The sequence below is a fragment of the Delphinus delphis genome, chromosome 2, assembly GCF_949987515.2.
Source record: "Delphinus delphis chromosome 2, mDelDel1.2, whole genome shotgun sequence".
NCBI classification, from domain to species: domain Eukaryota; kingdom Metazoa; phylum Chordata; class Mammalia; order Artiodactyla; family Delphinidae; genus Delphinus; species Delphinus delphis.
Window position 1 is genome coordinate 14,520,162 of NC_082684.1, and position 21,049 is coordinate 14,541,210.

Sequence of the window (21,049 nt, forward strand, 5' to 3'; positions counted from 1 at the left end):
TCTCTGGGGTCCCATTTATAAGGACACTAATCCCAATCATGAGGGTTCCACCCTCATGACCTAATCATCTCCCAAAGTCCCCACCTCCTAATACCACCACCTTGCAGGTTAGGTTTCAACATAAGAATTTTGGGAGAATACAAACATTCTGTCTGTAGTATATATGTTATAGAATCATGGCTTTACTGTCTATTTTTATATGAAGTTGGTGTGTATTTTTACAGCTTGATTTCCTTGACTGATAGGTTTCCATGCATTTGGCTTTTTTGTTGCTGGCATATTTTTAGTTACTTAGCATCAAAAGAACTGTTTATCATACTTCCTTAAATTAGTTTTATGGAAGTAATGTACACTGTTTTCCTTCCTTATTTATCTAGTGTTTACATGCTAGTCTTTCCAGCAGGTTGTATAAATAAGCTAAGTGTTACGGTAAATTATTCCAAAGTGGCATATTTACTTAGTGCCAAAATATTATAATACCAAATGATATTTCCAAATCATTTGTATTAATTTACACTCCAGTCATCAGTATGTGAGAGAGTCTGTTGACCTGTATCTTCTTCAAGACTTGGTATTGTCAGACTTCTTAATCTTTTTTAGTGGAGTGGGCATAATAACTCATCATGGGCCTGATTTGTATTCCCTGATTAATAATGATTCATCTATCATATCTCTTCATGTTTGTTATATATCTGTATATTGTCTGTCTGTAAATTGTAAATATGTCTGTCATTTTTACCCATTTTTTTGCTGCTGCATTTTCTGTTGATTTGAACCTGTTCTTTATATATGTTCTTGGGGCAAATATTTTGTCAGTTAACAAATGTCTTCTCCCAGTTTGTTGCTCATCTTTTCACTTTCTTCAGGTATCTTTTTTGAAATATAAATCAAATTTAATTTGTTTGAATTTATAAATTTTTTTGTAGTAGAGTGATTGTATCTTATTTAAGAAACCCCTTCTTATCTCAAGGTCAGAGAAATACTCATATTTTCTTCATAATTTTTAAAGTTTTGCTCTTGTAAATTAAGTCCTTAATTCTTCTGGAGTTGATTTATTAGTATGGCATAGTGTGTGTGTGTGGGAACCTAATTTCACTTTTTTTCCATATGGATAACCAATATTTGCAGCTCTTTTTATTGACTGCCCTCTTTTCTCTACAGCTCTGCCATTCTGCCTTTGTTTATGAATTTTCTATTCTGTTCCTTTGGTCACTTAACCTATCCCTGCACCAATGCCACATTGTTCTCATAAAATCTTAATATCTGTAGGGCTACTCTCCCTCTTTACTTCTCTTCTGCAGCAGTGTATTGGTTGTATGGAGTCTTTTGTTTTAAATTCCAAAACTGGCTTATTGAGAGGCAAAAACCCTGTTCACATTTTAATTAACATTGCATTGAGTCTGCAGATTTTCTGGAGAATTGACATCTTAATGATATTGCCTACCTATCCATGATTATGGTATATTTTCCATTTAATTAAGTATTCTTTAAAGCCTTTCAGAAAAATTTTATAATATTCTACACCATCACACTACCAGTATCATCATCATAATGATTACGGTTGTCACTTTCTAAAGCACTCTTAAGGGTTTCCTGTGTGCCAGGCCTCATTCTGTTACTTTGTATTCAGTCTTCCTAACAACCTTATGAGGTAATCCTAGTAATATGGGATATTTCACACAGGAAACTGAGGCACCTAGAGGTTAATTGACTTGCCCAAGATCCTACAACTAGTAAATGTCAGAGGCAGGTTTCTAAACCAAGGTGCCTGTGTATAGAGTTTGTGCTTTTAATCACTACTCTATATTGCAAATAGGTTTTTCTCTTTTTGTGTTGGATTTATTCCTACATATTTTATAGTTTTTTATTAAGATGTAATTGACATATAATGTTGTATAAGTTGTACAACGTGTTGATTTGATGCATTTATATCTTGCAATATGATCACTGCCTTAGTGTTAGCTAACACCTCTCTCAGGTAACATAATGATCATTTCTTTTTTGTGGTGAAAACAATTAAGATTTAATCTCTTAGCAATTTTGGAGTTTATAATATGGTATTTTATAGTTTTGTTGGTATTAAAATGGTAGCTTTTAAAATTGTTTTTTAATTACTTACAGAAACAAATAGAAATGTAATTTATTTTTGTATATCAATCTTATATCTAGTAACCTTGTTAAATTTATCTGTAGATTTTTAAAGGTGTTTCTAAGAAGATTATGATACCAGTAGAAAATAGTAACATCTTCTTTCTTCTTTTCCAATCCTATGCCTTTAATTTCTTTTTCTGGACTTAACTACACTGGCTAGTACTTCCAGTGTTGATAATATCTTGTTCCCAGACTCAGGGAGAAAGACTTCAACATTTTATCACTTACTTTGATCATAGCTATAGATGTTTTATAATTAGATACTGTGTCAGATTAAAGAAGTTCCTCCCTAGTCTAGCACAAAAGTTTCTGTCAAGAATGGGCATTAAATTTTATTACATGCTTTTTCTCTATCGAGGAGATGATATTGTTTTTTTACTTTAATCTGTTAATGTGCTGAATGGCTTATACATATGTGTGTGTATATGTAATTTGGTCATGCTATTTTTTTTTTATACACGGTTGGATTCAGTTTGCTAATATTTTACTTAAGATATTTGTGTGTGTGTGTGTGTGTGTGTGTGTGTGTGTGTGTGTGTGTGTACTATCAGTACAAGACCATGTTAAAACAAGTTCACAGGTTGAAATTGTTGTACCCACTCAAGGTTTGCTCAGATTCAGGGTACCAGTCTACATGAGGGCAATCAATTAGCCATAACCTTTCAGAGATAGCTTATCATTTTTTCTTTTATTTTTCGTTTACTTCTTTGCTCAAGGCAACTTCCATCTTACCCTTTGGGTATCAGCTTAACGTGGGAAAGTTATCCTATGAGATGATCCATGTTGGGCAAGCCCTGGATCTTGACTCCTGGCCTCTTCTCCCATGAAGCCATGAAACCAAAGCTCAAGTTCAGATATGGGCCGACACCCCAAGGCAAAAGTGGCCTTGGGATGCCGAGTTTCCACTAACCTCTTTGGATTCAAGCTGCCTCAAGAATATGGCCTGGCCCCACTATCTTTTTAACTCAGTGCCTTTAAGGTAGTTTTGTTTTAGTATCTTATTTACCATTTTCATTTTTTTCAGTGGGGGAATTGGTCTGATTATCCAAAAATAGAAACTCACATGAATTATTAAATACTTTTTCTCTCAGGCTTTTCTTTCTAAATTCTCTTTTCCAGATATTGATTTTTTAGACAGAACATTTAGATTTATTGGGCAGAACATTGGATTTATTAAGTTTTGGGGAAGACTAACCACTTACTTGTAAGAGATGATGAAAATATATAAAATTAGTGGTGCATTCCTACAGTTTAGTGATGCTGGCATTTTAGTTATGCTGTATCTTCTATTGTTATTTGAAGGATGTACCCAAGTATTTTTGACCACTTATTGTTCTTGTCTTGAATGTCATTTAGAAAGGTGTAACAGCTAAATATTTATTTTCATGTTACATAAAAGCATATTATCAGGAAATAGCGGTATAAATGAATGAACATGCCATTGAATCTCAACTTGTTTTTTTCATCCATTATTTATGAAAAGAAACAATACAATGTTTTCTATTTTCATCAAGATGTTATATCTAAAAGTCTCTTTTCTTGAACTTGACTTCCAGATTTATTAAAATGCCTTTTTTACTATACTTATACCTAGTGTAAAATAATTGCTAATAATAATCTATGTCTGAGTGTGTTGATGGGGCCCCAGGACCACCACCAGCTTTGATGATTCGCTGGAAGGACTCAGCATGTAACTGTACTTTTGGCTATGATTTGTTACAGTGAAAGGATATGAAGCAAAATTAGCAAAGGGAAAGGCACACGGGGCTCAGTCTTGGGGAAACCAGGGGCAAGCTTCCGAGGGTCTGCTCTCGGTGAAGTCACACGGGATGTGCTTAATTCCTCCAACAAGTTGTGACATCATGTGTGAAATGTTGCCAACCAAGGAAGCTCATTAGAGACTCAGCACCCAGAATTTTTATTGTGGGATGATCACGTAGGCATTCTCTGCCTGGCATGTACCAAAATTCCAGACTCCCAGAAGGAAAGCAGGGGTTCAGCACAAACCATATTGTTGCACAAAGAGTTTTCAGCACAGTGATCCGCTCTTATGACTTAATGTTGGTGGGAGGCCAGCCAAGGGCCATCCTTGTAAGCAGTATGGCCATCAGGACAGCTATGTTAACTCTTTTCTGCACATGGAGTCATGACTAAAGTTTTTAAAGCATTTGCTATGTGTCAAACACTGTTCTTTATTCATTTCATCCTCACAACAACCATTTCTTAGATGAGGAACTGAGACACAGAGAGGTTAAGAAACTTGTCCAATGTTGCACAGCTAATAAGTAGAAAGTCAGGATTCAAACGCAGGCTTCAGAATCCATGATTTATCAAACACTTTATTGATTTTTAAAAATTATTTTCATTTTGTTCCACCTCATGGATAAGATGTTTTATACATTTCCATACAGCTATGATTCAAAGAAATTGTCCCCATATGACCTCTTTTAATCTTCAGTGTTGTTTCATGGCTCTTAATTTTCAGATTTGGAAAATCATTCTAATTATCATATGCAAACCTTTCCTGATCTCATAGGCTTTCCTCAGCCTTTCTGTTTCTGGATTAGAGGATCTGAATTCTTCTTGTTTTTCCATCTTCCTACAGAAGGCTTGTCTGGTTCTTGACCACTAATTTTAGTTCCACTGTTCTTTCTATACCTCCTTTTGGCATCTTCTGAGATGTAGCAATTAGAACTGCAAACAGGGAAGGTATCACTGCATCATGGTTTATGAACAAAGACAGGACAGCATTTTCTGTTTTATTTCCTTCCTTGTAATTCTCATTGTATTAACCACATTGTCTACCTCAGTATATTAGACAATGACTTAGGTAGTGGTCTTTAAATACCCCTAGATGGCCATCTGGGATATAGCTGATAACTAATATAGCTGATAGAGCTTGCCTGTCTGTAAGTCTACTTTAGATTATTTTTTTCTGATTGAAGTGAAGAGATCCACTGTTCACTATATCCATTCCCAAGAAAATACATTATAGCTTCAAGAAAAGTTTGAGTGTTAACACATGTGCTGAAATATGATACAGATGTTTAATGTCTTACTGTAATATTATTTTACTGTTCATTGTCACCTGCTTTTTTGATCCCTGCCTTAGCTTGCTTGCTTTATTCCATAACATCTGTTCCCAAGAATATATTTACAGTCTGTTATCTTTTCTAAATGGTCGGTACATATGTTAGAAAAAGGTTGATTTTTACTGGTGTCATTCAGAAAGTACCTTGAGGATTCCTTGTTATTTTATTCTGTGTTATTTTATTTCAGTATAATACCAAAGTACTATTTTTACTGAAATACCAGATAAGAAGTCAAGCTAGATGACTGAGGTGTGATACTTAAAGTGCTCCTGGATAGGAAACAAGGTATTTCTAGTTTTAACTGCTTTAAAAAAATTGTAAAACTTTTAAACTACTACCTGAGGATAAATATCCTTGTATTTCTATAGGCTTGGTAAAGCTTACGTCTATTTTGTTATGCTTATGCGGTCCCACGCATCTGGTTGTTCAAGACATTTGCTACCTTCTATTCTGGGTCTTTGCACTATGGTTCCCTGTTTAAACATTGCATCATCAGAGAGGCCTGTTGTATCCGAAGTGGCTTCACCTTATCCCTCCTTCCCCCCAACAATAAATCTCTACTACCCAGTTTTATATCATTTATGGCACTTAAACAATCTCTGAGACGATCTTCTTTCTTTGTTTGATCACTGTCTGTTTCTTACACTTGGCTATAAAGTTCCATGACAGCAGCGATGCGTCTGTTTTGTCTTGATTCCTCTGGATATTCAAGTTAGCACAGAGCACATGGTCATTCAGTTCTTGTCAGATGAATCAGTGAATTCATTTATTAAAGACTACAGAAAAGTAAGTTATTTATGTTAGATATAATTTTCGATCTTTACCAATTCAAGTGCATCAGATTTTCTTTAAGTTTCTTAGAACTTGAGGAGGATGTCCAGACTGGCCTTGGGTCTAGTTTCCTCTAATTAGCTAACTAGAAAATTAATAACGTGTATATTTAATCTCTAGGCTTGATCAAGTTTTCTGATTCTTCAGACTCTGAAGATTTTGTATGTGTTATAAATCACGACATCTACAATAAACCAGAACTCCTGCCAAATTTTAGGATACCAAATACATACTTCATTTTTGTGTGTGTCCATTGGAAATATTTTAAACACAGAACAGCATAGATAGTAATATAATGTAACACTTGCATTTCAGCTACTTAACTTTCTTCAGTATTAACATTTGCCATATTTATTTCAGATTTTTTAAGAAATAAAATGTTACACAAAGAGTTGAAAACCCCTATGCATCCTTCCCTGATTTCTTACCCTTTCTCTCTGGAGAGAACCATATGATCTATATTTTGGTATTTATCAATCTTGTGCATGTTTTAGTATGACTGCGTAGATATTTATTCACAAACAATCCATTATCTTGTTTTGCATGTTTTCAAATGTTTTGTACATGGTGTCATACTGTATGTAATCATGACCTTGATGTTTTTCATTCAACATTAAATTTTTGAGATTCATCATAATGATACATAGAGCTCTTGTAGCTCATTCATTGTCACTGCTACGTAAAATCTCACTGAAAGGTAATTCTGCATTTTATTTATCCATTTGCTTGTGGATGGACATTTAAGTTGTTCAGTTATTCAGTATTTCAGTTAACTGTGCAGTAGGTTTTCTTGTATCTTTCCATCTGTACTCATGTGCAAGAATTTCTCTAGGACAGTGTCTTACAATCTCTTTCACCTTATTGCATTCAGAGACAATGAGAGTATTAATAAAAGCACATTAGGTAAACAGACAAGTTGCTTTTAGCTCAAGGCAAACAGCCTGCCTGCCCAAGAGACTTTGGAGCTCAGTATCCCACCACACCTGCAAACCATCTGTGGCAGAGTTTGGGGGAAGGCTATCTTCTAGAGCAGGAGTCTTTGTATTTCTCTAAAAGGATTCTTAAAAACTATGCATTTCCTTGTGCATTTTTAGAATGATAGCTAAAACTTTTCAAAGTAAGTTTAATGGTTGCAAAGCATATAATTTCCAGTGTATTATAAACACTGACATTTAAAAATAAAGCTGTTATGTCACTGTTAAGTGTATCAGGTGGAACTTACATACCACAGTGATTTGACAGTCGTTATTTTTCTTTCAAAAATGAGTGAACAGGGCTTCCCTGGTGGCTCAGTGGTTGAGAGTCCGCCTGCCGATGCAGGGGACATGGGTTCGTGCCCCGGTCCGGGAAGATCCCACATGCCGCGGAGCGGCTGGGCCCGTGAGCCATGGCCGCTGAGCCTGCGCGTCCGGAGCCTCTGCATCCGGAGCCTGCGCGTCCGGAGCCTGTGCTCCGCAACGGGAGAGGCCACAACAGTGAGAGGTCCGCGTACCGCAAAAAAAAAAAAAAAGTGTGAACAAGCATTTAAAATTATGTGCAAAAGTTCTTTACCAATTTGAAATTTTACATCCTTTCTTTTAGAACTCGTATTTCAATTTTTCTTCCCCCACTAAGTTTCATCCTAATGTGATTTTTTTTCATCTTTTTGGCTTTCACTGCCAATATTGTAAAGTCAGGTTTATTAAGGTATAGTTTACAGACTGTAGAATTGTCCATTAATAGTTGTATCATAGTCATGTGGGTTTTGACACATGTATACAGTTGTGTAACCAGCACCATAATCGACATATAAAATATTTATTTCCCTCTCAGTTCCCTCCCTATACTCCCAGTCTCTGGCACTACTGACGATGACGATGATGATGATGATGATAATTTGCCCCTATGTTATTGCCTTTTCCAGAATGCCATGTAAATGGAATCATACAGTTTGTAATTTTTTGTCTCAGGCTTCTTTCCCTTTACATAATGCATATGAAATTCATCCATGCCATTGCACATATCAGGGGTTAATTCCTTTTAAATGCTGAGTCACATTCTGTTGTACAGATGTACCAGTTTATCTGTTCACCAGCTAATGGACACTGGGTTGTTTCCAGTTGGAGTGATTATGCATGACACTGCTATATAAACATTTGTGTTCAGGTTTTTGTTTGGATATTTATCCTCATTTCTTTTGAGTTAATAAGTGTGATTTCTGAGCCACATGGTAGGTATATGTTTTAATTTTATAAAGAAACTGGGAAACTTTTTCTGAATCGACTTTACTGTTTTGCATTCCCGCTAGCAGAATATGAGACTGCCATTTGCTGTCCATTGTTACTAGCACTGGGTATTATTAATTTTTTGTTTTGTTTTTACCCATTTCTAATAGGTGTATAGTGGTATCTCATTGTGATTTTAATCTGTACTTCCCTAATGACTAATGACTTAAACAATTGTTTTGTGTTCTGTTCGCCATCCACACCTTTGTAATGAAGGGTATGTTAAAATCTTTTGCTTATATTTAAATTTTTTTTTTTAAACTACTGAGTTGTAAGAGAATTCTGTATATTCCAGATACAGGTCCCAGTCTGTGACTTTCATTTTCATTTTCTTAACATTTGCTTTTAAAGACAGAAGTTCTTTATTTTGATGAAGTCCAATTTATCAGTTTTTTTATGATTCATGCTTTTTTTGGTCTTATCTTATTCTTTGCCTATGCAAGTGTGATGGTTAGTTTTATGTGTGGCCCTGGCTAGTCTGTGGTATCCAGTTTTTCATCAGACACCAGTCTAGATGTTGCTGTGAAGATGTTTTTAAGATGTGATTAACATTTAAATCAGTAGACTTTGAGTAAAGCAGAGGACCCTTCCTAATGTGGGTGGGCCTCATCTAATCAGTTAAAGGCCATTAAAAAAAAAGAGAGAGACTGAGATTCCCTGAGGAGGAAGGAATTCTGCCTCTAGACTGACTTCAGACTTGAGAGACTGTAGTATCAACTCTATGTTATTTTGCCGTGATCTATTTGTCTATCCTTGTGCCAATACCACACTCTCTTAATTATATGGCTTTATAATAAGTCTTGATATCTAGTAGTATAAGTCCTAGAGCTTTGTAATTTCTTCAGAATTACCTTGACTGTCCTTAACTCGGTGCATTTCCTTCTAAATTTTCAAGCTTACCTTCTTAGCCACTATGTTCTGCTGCTCCATAAGTTTTATTCGCTTTCATTTTAATGAAATAGTCCAGAGAACCAAGCTGATTGACTCCAAAACCTATACTCTTAACAACTACACTAGCTGCCTCTCAATAAGCCATAGAGTTTATAGACAGACATAGCTGGCATGTTTTTATCATTTAAGTGATTAACATTTTTTTCCGGTTTATTATTTAGTTTCCACTGTTATTTTTCAGCTTATTATAAACCACCTTCAACAGAAAATAAAGTGGAAGCCAATTCTCAGTTTAGGATCGATTTGAAATATGGTAAGAACCTTTGACTATGAGGTCAATTAATTTGAGCCCTCTCATCTGACTGTGCAGTCCAGTATTCAAGAGACAGGAGTCATACAAATAAATATTAAGAAGGGTATACTTGCAAAGTTTAGATTAAATAGAACTCGAAAAGTATTAATAGGCCAGATGTGAAAGAGGATATACTAATATTAACATGTGTACCCATACACATCTCTGACATTTCTGATAGAACAGCTTTGTTCCAGAGAGTTTATCCATACTGAATCTTGCTTAAACTTATTCTGTAACTCTGTAACATCCCTGTGTTACAGTAGGCGAAGAATCATCACTTTTTTCTTTTTACAATTAGAAAAGCAAGACCTTATAAGGTTATGACCAGAGTAAGTCAAGCTGAATATCAGGTAGCCCGTGTCATAAACCCGTCCACACTCTACTTAGAAATCATTGTTTTCAAGAATAATAATAGGAACGAGAATCTATATGAGCCCAGCAGTACAAGTTAGGCTACAAGTTAGCTTGGTTTGGTAAAGGTAAAGTGTGCTCGTTGTGTTCTTCAAAAATATTTATTCAGACACATATGTAAAAGAAAATTATGGTATATGTAAGTAATTGACGTGCTTGGTGTTTTGTTTTGTTTCTTGGTTTTCTGGGGGAACTTTTTGTTTTGGGCAGCTTCCCATAGCTAAATAAATTAAATGCATCGTAGGTCATTGAAAAATAGAACAAATTTAAGTTGGGTAAGTGAAGTGGCTTCATAGGATTATACCATAGTCAGTATTATAATCACTACAGTAAGATGAGGAAGAGAGCAGAACAGGTGCTGTGGTCCTGAAAAAACCAACATCTGGAAGAGCAAAAGTCATAAAAGGAAAATAATAGGAAGTGACCTAAATTTCATAAGAGATGTCTTTCTAATGTCTTTAAATACAAAAGAAAGAAGTAAGGCAGAGTAGACTAAGAAGAAAAATAGCCATATGCTATGAGCCTGTCCACCAGAGCCTAACAAAAACAATGGAGAACAGAAAAACATGGGGCTAAATATTGAATACAATAGCTATTGAGTAGTGATCAAAGGACAGGAAGATGGGGGAACATGTTTTGACAGAAAGAAATGTCAAAAGAAAGCAGAAAGTACAGTTTAGGTCAATTCAAATGAGGTAAAGGAATAGAGGAAAATAATACCAAGTAGACAGTGTTCTAGAATAATGAATGTGTATCCTAATGTTATGCACATTGCTTAACAACAAGCAATTTTGTAAAGAATGAAAAAGGAGGTACAAAAAGCAATTAAAGGAAGAAAGAGACATATGCCTTGTAAAGTAATCAGGGACAAGGTGAAAATGAGAAAAGCCAAGATGAAAAGTGAATTTAGATCTTAAAGAAGGTTAAGGTAAATATTCACATTTTTAGATTGTCTCTTAGGTCAATTTTAAAACACAGACACTGGGTTGTAATAATCATTAAATAAAATAACTGCCCAAAGTAGACCTATTGATTGCTCTAAAAATTGTTCTCCATACTCTTTGTATAAAACATTGAAAATAGATTTAGATATTCACATGGTTTAATATTTTAAGAAAGTATATTTTAATTCAGTATGATAAAAACAAATCTGTGAAAATGATTCTTTTAAAATATGATTTAGGAAGGCGTTTGGCAATGATTTCCATCTTTCATTTTCTTATTTTGGATATAGGTTGTTGCTTTGTACATATCTAACCTTATTTAAAATATGTAGACAGTAGGTAGCATCCAACATGTTTGTAAAGTTCAGAACTACCTTTATGTAAATAATAGCTTCTAAAGGCCAGAAGACGCATTTAAAAATAAGCAAATAAATTGAGGCAGCCCGTATTCAGCAGTGAAAATAGAACACATTTCCAGTATATGAATTTAGATTTGACCTTGTAAACACTGAAAGCATTACCAACCCCCAGTAATACCACAGTTACCACAGGGTTCATCTGGTGAAAGACGACTGTCTCAAAATATTCTTCAGAGTTTTTCCCGACTGCAAGCTAGAATTTTCCTCCTATCTTTTGAAATAGAGTCTCAAGTCTTTTTCCTCTGACCCATGTAGTAAGTCATCAACATTCCACAGTGTTGGAGAGAAGGCACAGACTTAATTACAAATATAGAACCAATTGAACAGAAAATGGTCATAATCAGCCTCTTTTTATTCCTGAGATTTGGGTCCTGAATGTTGTTACTCACGATGCAGCGTAACAGAGCTTTCTGTGAGTTAGAGTTCTTCCTGCTCACTGTTTTGGGAGTGATCAACTAAAGTGCACAGTTGGGCTCTCAAAATAGTTACTCAGTGACTTAATATGTGAAGAGGTGCCTTTTGAGATACTCTTTTGTTGAGGTAGAACTTAGAGTTTACCCATCGCTAAAGCTGAGTACTTTTATTTATTTATTTATTTATTTTACGTCTTTATTGGAGTATAATTGCTTTACAATGGTGTGTTAGTTTCTGCTTTATAACAAAGTGAATCAGTTATACATATACATATGTCCCCATATGTCTTCCCTTTTGCGTCTCCCTCCCTCTCACCCTCCCTATCCCACCCCTCTAGGTGTTCACAAAGCACCGAGCTGATCTCCCTGTGCTATGCGGCTGTTTCCCACTAGCTATCTGTTTTATGTTTGGTAGTGTATATATGTCCGTGCCACTCTCTCACTTTGTCACATAAGCTGAGTACTTTAACGCAGCAGATCAAAACAACTGCCGTAGCCTTTCATAGAGTAAAATACCACATCATGAAGTTTAAGACACCATTGATTCTCGGGCACCCTCATATCATGTACCACTAATGAAAAAACATTCTGCCCATTAAGCTATGACAGTGCTAAGATACCAGTTATTGTAAGATGCACCACAATTTTAAAGATTCTAAATTGTGGGGAAAGGTGTCCTGATTATAAATGAAATAAGATAATGTGCACCTTAAACCCTTAACAAACATTTCATAGCCACCTGGTTCTGAATTGTTTTCAGACTTCCTATGTTAAATGTTATCCCCATCCAGTTTGCTTTATTCTGCCTTTTAAAACCCTCTTCTTGGCCTCATTCCCCTATTTCCCTAGATGTAACCTTGATTTCACTCAGAAAGAATTTGGGATCTACCCGGAGAGGTGGTCTCTCACCGTCTCAGTTACACATCCCTCCCTGACCTATCCTAGTCTTGTGAGAGGATGTAGACATCCAGGTGTGGATACTCACTGGGCTCATTTCTTGCCTTGTGGGCAGGACTGGGCATCAGGGCATGAAGACCTAGCTCTAGGGCCATGATCTCTACATGGTAGGGCCATGGTAGAGCTCTCATTCTGAATTGATTGGGCTCCTTCTAGGTGCCTGGCACTGTGTGGGTGCTCTAGGTAACTTACTGCTGCAGGCAGGGAACTTGCAGTCCGGTGGGAGAGTAAATGCATAGCAAGGGACTCGAATTCACCTAGCTTCAGCCATGACAGGTGTTGCCAGGGGATAAAGTTCCTCTTCACCTGCTTCTTGATTTCCTGTCCCCCTCTTATTTTTCCCCTGACCCAACTTACCCCTTCATGATATCAAATGAATATAATCTATCTCACCTTGCAGAGAAATCTATGAGGGATTCTCCACCAATGGGCTGCCTGCACCCATGACCATATTTTGAACAGCAAATTACTCTAATCCAAATCAGCCACCCCAAATGGGAGTTAGAACAACTCATTGTAAAGATGATGTTTGATTTCATCTTGAAGAAATAACATGTCAGAGAGGCAGGCCCAGCACCCTCTGACCTTAGGATGTGACCACCTACCTGCTCAGTAGTACTATTCCCCCCGCCCCTCCTCCTCCACCACTGCCAGTACCACCGCTACTGATGATGATGATGATGATGATGAGAAAACCCACCCTGAGCCCTGCATCACCTCCAGCTCCAACTTAGCCAAGCTTCTTGCAAGAGTGATCTGTGCTTGCCGTTTTCATTTACCCCCAATCTCTTTACTTGCCAACTCAGTGCAGCATGGCTTTCACCTCTGACAGCTCTACTGAATAATTTTGCTGAGGTCACCAATAAGCTCCTAATTGACAGATTCAATGGATAATCTTAAGTCTCTGACCTCTTTTCAACATTCAACCCTGATGACCACTCCCTCTTTGAACACCCTTTTCCACTGATGTCTGTGACAGTCGTCATTCCTGGGTCCGGTCCTACCTATGCATCCCTTTCTATCTCCTTCACTGGATGCATCCTCCTTCCAATATTCTCCTTTACACCAGTGTACTTCCTCTGGCAGATTTCATTCACAGCCTCCACTTCCACGTGGAGGACTTCCAGTTCCCTGCCTTGATCTCAGTCCTGTTTTCTGAATTCCAGACCCATGTCTTCACATCCTACTGAACTCCACATGTTGTGAATGCTTGAGGTTGTCTTTTACCTCAGAACTGCCGATCTTTCTCTTTTCTTGTATTACTTTTCTTGGTCCATGATATGGCCATCTACCCAGTTACCCATACCAGGATCCTCTAAATCAACTTCTTTCTTGACCACTTATACCAGCTGGTCACCAGAGTTTGGGTATTCTACCACCCGAGTCTGTCTCAGGTTTCTTCCTGCTCACCATCCTTGATCCAGGCTGTCATAGTCTGGCGTAACAAATGCCACAGATGGGATGGCTTCAACAACAGAAATTTATTGTCCCACAATTCTGGGGCTAGAAGTCTGAGATCAAGGTGTCAGCAGGGTTGGTTTCTTCTGAGACCAGTGGCTGTCTCTTAAGACCCTGTCTCCAAATAGAATCACATTCTGAAGTACTAGGAGCTAGGACATCAGCATAGGAATTTTAGGGGGATGCAATTCAGCCCATAACACATGCCCTTGTCACCTCCTTACTAGCTAATTGTGTACTCTCCTGATCTGTTTTCCTGCCTCCGGTGTCATCTCCATTCTAACGTGGCCTCCATTCCACCATCCGAGAGATTATTCTGATTTCAAATATGAGCACGTTACTCTCGCTTAAAACTCTTCGGTGGCTCCCGATTCTATAGATTGTCTAGATTCCTTCAGATGGCACATCCTCATTATCTGCGCCAGGCACCTTCCTACTCAGTCTGTGCTCCAGCCACTCTGAAATAGCTGAAGTTCCCGAAAGGTTGTGGGCCTGCACCTCTGTGCCTTTGCGCATGCGGTGTCCTGTATCTGGAATTTTCTTTCTCTTAACCCTACCTCCCTTTGTTTTACCGACTCTAATTCATTTCAGACTCCACATAGGTAGCACATTCTGCAGGAAGTCTCACTTCAGAGTGACCGGGAGGAAATATGGCAAATAGCAAGAGTACAAACTGAGGGAAACTTGTTAACATGTCAAAAAGCCTCTCTTTTATTTGAACTCAATGAAAAAGCATGTGTTAAATGTAAGTTAAGTTAGTTGTGATAGACTTTTCTCGTCCTATGGAGCCCCTGAAATTTTCTTAAAGGACAGATGATAAAATGTATATCTTCCTGGGCTTCCCTGGTGGCGCAGTGGTTAAGAATCCACCTGCCAATGCAGTGGACACGGGTTCGAACCCTGGTGCGGGAGGATCCCACGTGCCACAGAGCAACTAAGTCCATGTGCCACAACTACTGAGCCCGTGCACCACAACTACTAAAGCCCACATGCCTAGAGCCCGTGCTCTGCAACAAGAGAAGCCACCGCAATGAGACGCCCGCACACCGCAATGAAGAGTAGCCCCCGCTCGCCGCAACTAGAGAAAGCCCGCGCGCAGCAACGAAGACCCAACGCAACCAAAAATAAATAAATAAAATAAATAAATTTAAAAATATAAAATAAAATAAAATAAAATGTACATCTTCCTTTTCATCATCTATTGATACTTAGTCAACAACTTAGGATCCAGCTCATCATCTTTCATCACTTCGTAACATCGCCGTCCTAAGTCAGGAGCCCTGTCCACAGGCCTGTAGTGAAGCACGCATGCTCAGCAGTCTCTGGTCTTCAGCCCTAGACACACAGTAACAAGGCAGCTTTCCTCCAGCTTTTCTGAAAAATGAGTACAAATTGCAAGAAATGCAGTACAAATTGTGAGCTGTCAGTACATTAGTAGTGACATTAGGAAATCTGATGGAGTCAGAAGGAAAAGGTGTAAATTGCAGGATAATATAAAGGGGAGGTCAGTCTGTTAGTAATGCAGGGAATGTGATGGACTTAAAGAAAAGGCATAAATTACAGGGTAATATAAAGAAGAGGTCAGTACATCAGTAGCATGAGAAAACTGGCAGATTTGGGAAGAAAAGGTGCAAATTGTAGGATAATGTAAAGTAGGGGCTTCACTGTAAAGATGAGCTTACATCATATCAAGGAAGCTTGCTGGCCATGCAGACCGTGGCTAGAACTTTCAGTATTCTTATAGTTCTATCTCACAGCAGATCTTTATGTCTTTTAGAATTATTAATTAAATTCTAAGCTAATATTACAGAGGAAAATTACTGTTCTTGCTTAGTTGAGAAAAAAAAAAAAAAAACAGGAGTCAGAAAGGTGCCCTCAAAGCCTCTGAAGTCCTGAACCTGTAAAGTACATATTTGTCAGCTGTAATGAACAAGTATCTTTTGGGGGACCCTTTCCTGCACATCGTCACACATTCCTCCACGAGGCTCTGTAAATATGATTGTCACTTCTAGATTCAAGATAGAATTTAAAACAATCATACCATTAAAAACGTTTTAAATAAAAATTTTAATTGACGTATAACAGATATGGTTGACTATGGGAACTCTATGGACCTCTCTTGTTTCTACACATCTTATGAGTAAGGCACTGACTGCTTTTTGTTCCACAGTCTCTTTTCAAGGATATTTGTATAGTGAACATCCTTGGAAGATGGAGTTAGTGTCTCCTTCCGGAACAAAAGGCAGGCATGCTGGGCACCATAAGCTCAAGGTCCCTCTTCTGTGATGCAGCCCTCTGTGTGCACAGGCATCTATCTGAGCCCATCCACACTACACCGTAGAATCTGGGGGTACAGGAAACTGATGCAAATGTGTGATGCTCGTGCCGCTCTCTGTGCCGTGAGTAGTGAAGTCCTTTGTCTCTGAACCAATAGACCTGGATCTTCTGCCAGCATCCGTGAAACTGTGGCAAGCTACCTTGGTAGCTTGCAAGGAGGCTGAATTCTCAGGCCCTTCGCAGTTCTTAACAGTTTTATCAACAAGGATGTGATGCTGACAGTGACGTGCCCCCGCCCCTCATATTGGGTGGGTAGAAAGTTCTACCCATTTCAGACAGCAGCTGTGTAGACAGACACCTATTCTGAGAATGCAGGAAATTTTGTGACTGCTGTGGGCACAAACCGAGAGAATCCTTAGAACTTCTGTTGACTCTCTTGGGAGATGAGGGGCCGGGCACATAATGCCTATTAAGGAAGAATGGCAACAGCTGAGACATCCTAGGCTCTGTGGCGCCAACTTCAGATCCATTTGGAGATAAAGGTCTCCAAGTTTTTGCAGTGTTAGCCAAAGTCAGTAATACACACTTGAAGATCCATCTTTGCAAAAAAATATTTTGAAGAGCAAGGGAATGATAAATTCAAAGTTTAAGAAAGCGATTACTTCTGCAGGCCAGCCACGGGGCTGAGATCGGGAAGGAGCGCGCAGGTAGGTACACTAATATTGGAAATTTTCTAGTTCTTAAGCTGGGGTTGGGCTCACAGGTTTTGGTTTTATTACCAAGCTTCATAATGTAGCTATTTGTTAACATATATTCATTCTTTTGTGTGTATCAACTATTACATAATAAATTTTTATGACCAGCTTAGGGAAATTTAGTTTATAATTAAAATTATTGGATTGCTATGAATGGCATAGCATGTTAGATTTCTATATGGATTTTGGTAGAGGATAATGTCTTCCCTTGAGAGCCCTACCACATGCAACCGGAAAATGGTCCATCTCTATACCTTTGTGCAAGAAATACTGGAGAGGTTCAGTGTTTAACCTTTCTTGGAGAGAGGCTACATCATGAAATTTTTGCAAATTAAGGCTCTCATATTTGCCTAAACTAAGACCAATTAAGAGTATTTTTAGCTTGATGTCTAATTCTAGATACTGTTCTTTTTAATTATTCCTAAAAACAGACTGTAAACACTTTGTATATTTATAGTACTAAGAGGGCATTACCCATGCATTTGGGAAATTTGGGGAAATATTATATGTACTCTACCAACTTCTCTGTCCAAGGGGAATGGAGAAGTCTTATTTCCTTTCCTAACTCTATCTTCTATCTAGTCGAGAGAGAGAGAGAGGGAGAGGGAGAGGGAGAGGGAGAGGGAGGGCAAGAGAAAAGCAAGGGCCCTTCAAGCCTTTCTCAGGTGGCAAAACTCTAAGGAGAATTTTGTCCTTCTGTGTCCCTCAAGAATGACTGCAGCTCCTTGCTGACAACCCCACACAAGACCTCTGGGAGCTCTCCAACCCTTCTCTAGCTGACCTTGAGAGTTAAGACAGTAGATTCTTTGTGAGGTCACCCTTAGGTTGTCATCATACTACCGCTAAATATTTTTATCACCTACTGGAGACTAAACGCTTTTCATACTTTGTTTCATTTACTCTTTTCAGCAGCCCCAGGGTGGCTGTTATCATCACCCCCATTTTGTTTATTGAAGCAGGGCTTAGAGAGAAGTGCAGTAACTTCATGTTCTCCCAGCCAGAATGCAGTCTGTTTGTGGATACTACAGCCCATGCTTTTAGCAATGTGACAGCCTTGTCATCTCATCCATTAATTCTAACACTGTCATGTGAGCATACAGAATGTTTTTATCTGATGGATATCAGAATGCCACAGGGTTGTGGCGATAGGAAGTTACGTAGTAGGGACAAGTGGGCAAGCTCTGTGGCCTGCAGGCAGGAGGGAGACTACGTTGCCGAGATCCCGTTACCCCTCTTTTTTAGTGAATCTTATACTTTTTCTTCTTATCAAAACCCTGTTGTTGGTATCTGGGTGGTTGATATTTTTGGAAAAGCTGGAGGTAACATTCCTAAAGTATGAGGAGGAGGGACAAGCACCTTAGAGAGATTTTTATTTTGCTAAACATGGTGATAGTTCTTTCACGTGAGGGAAGGAGACCGGGCATGCACACCTTTGTTTCTAGGAGAAAGTAAGCTGGGTGCGAATCGTGTTGCAGTCTCTGGTATTCTGGTGAAAGCTCTGAATGCTGTTTTCCCCCTGATCTATAACTGGTCCCTAGGAGGGAAGTCAATTACTTGCCATGCAGTGGGCTTCAAAGGCAGAGTTTGAAGTGTCCTTTTTTATCCTTAGCTTGCAGGTTTATTTTTAGTCGGCTACTGAAAAAATTAACAAATACTTTAATCTGACTTACAGAGTACTTAAAACAAGGAACTGCAGCAGAAAGATAGCAGGAGGACCCTGCGCCGGAGGGTGCCTCAGGCTGGCAGCGCCTGGAAGGCGAGTGCTGGGTGTTTATGACTCAGGGAGAGAACCCCCAGCTGTAGTGTTTCCAGGAAAGCATTTGACAGGAGAGGTTCACTCCTTAGCTCTGTGGGGTACTTTTATCTCGATATGTACTTACACGTGCCTTCTTTTGGTGGAGCTTGATGCAAAATCAGAATCCTTGTAGTAGGAATATCTCATATCATAAACTTCCTGAGGACCACACAATCTCATGCGCAGAGATGGTTGAAATATAATGCATAATTCGAAACGCAGGCCACTCTCACAAACTACGTGCAGGTCTCGGAAGATGATCAAAAAGAAACCTTTCCTTTTGTTTAGTCCTGAGTTTCTCCCCAGGGATCAGGTTCTTTGAGGCAGTGATCAGATCGTACACTGTTGATCCATCAGTTAAATGGGTGTTTATTGCACACTTACTATGGGCTTAGTACACAGTTTTCCCTTTTGGAAGTGACAGAGTATAGTCCCCAGCTAAGAACCGATTGGTTTCTAAAGTTTGGGAAAGTTGAATCTGGAGCTTGGAGTGTAGTGCCCCAACAATGTAGTAAACTGCTGCTTAGTTTCCCAGGCTAGCCCACCAGCATCTTTAATCCCTAGAGCAGGTGACCCCCGCCCTAATGCCTGTGGGCCTGTTAGTGTTAAAATGCCGAGAGTGAAGGAGGGGGAGCTTTTCCTCTGCCTTTCTGGGCTCTGGGCTCACCCTTTCTTTCGTGTCCTCCTCCCTCAGGGGTCCCCAGAGCCCTCTGATCGCACTGCTCCAGAATCACCTGCTGCTTCCTCTCCCTTCACCCACCCCACCCCAACTCTCATTTCCTCAGTGTAGCTGATCTCAGTCGGCTCTCAGATTACACAGTGAGTTTTGTCTCTGACACGCCTTTGCTGTTGGCATTTGAACCTGGGAGTCTGAAGTTTACATAGGCTAAGTGTAGGGGGTGTGGTAGGTGGAATTCAAAAAAGGGGTGGCTTCTTTTTGGTTAGGACAATTATGCTTTTTTTTTTTTTTTTTTTTTTTTGCGGTACGCAGGCCTCTCACTGTTGTGGCCTCTCCCGTTGCGGAGCGCAGGCTCAGGGGCCATGTCTCACGGGCCCAGCTGCTCCGTGGCACGTGGAATCTTCCCGGACCAGGGCACGAACCCGTGTCCCCTGCATTGGCAGGCGGACTCTCAACCACTGCGCCACCAGGGAAGCCGTGCATTATTTTTTTTTTAACATCTTTATTGGAGTATAATTGCTTTACAATGGTGTGTTAGTTTCTGCTTTATAACAAAGTGAATCAGCTATACATCTACATATATCCCCATATAATTATGCATTATTTAAAACTGTTATTAAAATTTTTTTAAACAGTGTTCCTCACTGATATATTAGAATGACTTTATAAACTGGAGTTTGGCAGAGGGGAAGGACAAATAAGGGTTACTGGTTAGGGAAAGGTTTGATAACCTTTTGTTCTCTGTATATTTTATCGAAGTTTAGAGATTTCAAAATTCAGAATAAATGAATTTTCACTTTTTTAATGAGAATTGTTTTATTACCATTTTTACTTGGCTAAATAATACAAAGCTCTACTGACTGCTTCAGAAATCTTGCCAAATAAGGCAAAATATATAATATTAGAAGATTTTAACCCCAGGTCCTTTCTTCAAAATAGTAACCAACTAGATTTTGTTAATATTCACATGAGCATTAAAAATGAGCATATGCATCCTCATCAACAAACATTTATCCTGTGCAGGGTGCTTCCCAGTTGCTGGGGATACGGAGAAATAGAAGGCATACTTCCTGTCCTCAGGAAACAGCATATGATCTATTTGGGGGGAAAAGGCGAAAACATGGAAAATAAATAGTAGCAGGTTATTCACTGTCTGGTTCCACTGGGTAAGATGAAATAAGCAGTTTAGAAGAGGGAGCAGTTTCTGGGGTGACGGGTGGTCCTGCAGAGGATGGGAGAGGCTCAGATACAGCAGGGAAGGGGAGAGCTCCCCAGGCCACCAGGTAACTTTGCTTTTGCAGTTGCCTTTTATTCCAGTTTCCCTAAAATTATTATTGAGCATATTGTTTGATTCCAA

The 21,049-nt window shown here is 38.7% G+C and overlaps 1 protein-coding gene across 8 annotated transcripts in view; it reads left to right on the forward strand.

Annotated features, from left to right (window-relative positions):
* Positions 1–21,049, forward strand: part of EFCAB11 (EF-hand calcium binding domain 11) — a 187,380-nt gene that overhangs the window by 57,913 nt on the left and 108,418 nt on the right. The gene's annotated exons all lie outside the window — the stretch shown is intronic.